Here is a 2,749-nt window from a genome sequence, read left to right on the forward strand (position 1 = left end):
TTTGATACAATTGGTATGAATATTATCTTATGACGAAAAAAAATATTTTTTTTTATTATAATCATTCTATATTTCTAGGACCTTTAATCTAAAAAAAAAATGTAAAATATTTAGAAAACTGAAAAAAATAATTCCTATTTTTTCACTATAATAATTCTAAATTTCAAGAGCTTTTAATCTATAAAATTGTAAAATAAAAAACCTAAAAAATTGAAATATTTTTCGTGATTATTATAATTTTAAATTTCGATGACTTTTAATCCAAAAATTGCAAAATAATTAAAAAATAAAAATCTTGTCCTTTTTTGTTTCATGTTACATCAGACGTAAAACCCAAAAAAATCTATAAAAAGGAGTTTATTTTATCTTATTTCTAATTAAAAACTTCGATATATACGATATCCCATCTACTGAAGCGAGTTCCACTAATAGGCGATCTTTTCAGACTTTCTGAAAAACAATCTTTTCAGAAATACAATGTTAAACGATTTTTTCAAAGTCTCTGAAGCCCTTCTTGTTGTGACGTAAAAAATAGGTTTCCCAATTAGCAAGAAAATCATGAAAAATATGAACTTTGCATTTCAGTTTTGTATACTTGAATCAATTGTGATTACATCAATATTCTTTCCCTTGTGTGAAGTAAACACACTCGTACACACACACATACACACACACACACATACATATATATATATATATATATATATATACACACACACAACAACAACAAATGCAGCCGTTTCTAGTCCATTACAGGACAAACGCCTCAGATATGTCAATTAATGTTTGAACTTTGGCCAGTTTTCATCACCGTGCTGGCCAGAGTAGATTGGTGATGGTAGGAGATTTTAGTCTGATCACTTACAGCAAACCAACATAGTATGAATGGCCCTCACTATTACAGCTTTGCTGATCATAACGGAACTCAAACCCTTTCCCCACGTTTAGGCATCCCCACTCAGAAAGGATATATATATATATATATATATATATATGCAAAAGAACCACAGGGAAAATGATAATAGGAAATATGAGATAAAGGTCTGACTAGTTTCGTAATACTTTTTCAGAGGACTAATCAGGACTTGATCCTATATATCCTATCTTCATTTTCCCTGTGGTTCTTTTGCATCTGAGCATCACGCTTCCCTGTGATTTTTACGCATGCATATATATATATATATATATACATATATAGATATAGATATATATCTAGATATATATATATATATATATATATTTATATATATAAATATATATATATATATATATATTTATATATATAAATATATATATATATATATATATATATATATCAAAGCATACCTCTATCTCACATGAAAACCTCACCTCTCATGCACCAATGTAACCAATGGAGAAACGTATCTAACCTATTTGAATGGTAATGAAATAAAAGAAACACAATACGTTGTTCCAACATTGAGGATATAAAAGGTAGCCTTTTAAATGGTGGTTATAAAATATGGACATTTTCTCTTTTACAAAGATGAAGTATATCAAAATGAAGTCGTATACGGGTAACAGTAATTGTAAAATTGAAAAATTATTCCAAAACATACACACACACTGCAGTGAAAGTCTAGAAAGCAGCGTTAAATAGTAATTATAAAACGGGGGATGGAAAACAGCCTTTTTGAATGGTATTGACTAGGAGAGAGAGAGAGAGAGAGAGAGAGAGAGAGAGAGAGAGAGCAAAAAAAATCTAGTACAAGAAAAATAATATATCTCTAGATATAATCTGAAAAATTTATCATAAACGGAAAATCAGAAACAGCCTCTAAACTGTCTTGTCGAGAGAGAAATCTACGTTCCAAATATGGAAAGGTAAGCCTCACGTGAAGCTGGAGCAGCTGCAAATCTCTTCATAACTCAAAGTTAAAAGACGCTGTGATGTATCTTTTAAGTTATTTATTTTTATGCCACTCTTCAGTCTGTTAGTTATCGAATATAAAATTACATTTCCTGATTGATGAAAAATTTAATGAAATGCCATGAACGCTTAAAAACTGAGAAAAACACAGATACCCAAAAGGTAGTCAGCATTATATATTCATGTATGTGTACATAAGTGTATATATATATATATATATATATCGAATATATACAAATGTGTGTAGTGTGTATGTATATATATATATATATATATCGAATATATACAAATGTGTATAGTGTATATATATATATATATATATGCGCGCGTGTTAGGTGTGCGTGTGTAAGTTTGTGTGCGCATGTTAATAACAGAGATGACTTATTAATATGTAAATAGAGATCACATATGATTGCACAGAATATAAAAAACAACCTTCCTTTTTATATATACAATAGATATCGCAAAATACAATATAATACAAAGATTTCGTTACAATAAAAACACATTAATTTGATAAACATTATTACAACTGTTGTTGTTGTTGTTGTTATTGACAACTACCTTTTCCAATCATATGAAACGATGCATTTATACTTCATTACTCTACAAGTACATTTCATTTAGAAACAATCCAAATAACAGTTATCATTACTTTCTATTTCAGTTATAAATCAAAATTGACGTCATTGTTTCAATGAATGCAAATATGAACAATGACACTACGATCTGAAAATCATGATATGGAAATTATTTTTTGATCGTTACAAAACTTTTTTTTTTTTTATACAAGAGTCATTTGTGAGCGGTTGTTTTCAGATACATTACATGGATACAGTCCTACCCAATGGTATTCAT

Source organism: Palaemon carinicauda, chromosome 3, assembly GCF_036898095.1.
Source record: "Palaemon carinicauda isolate YSFRI2023 chromosome 3, ASM3689809v2, whole genome shotgun sequence".
Taxonomy (NCBI): Eukaryota; Metazoa; Arthropoda; class Malacostraca; order Decapoda; family Palaemonidae; genus Palaemon; species Palaemon carinicauda.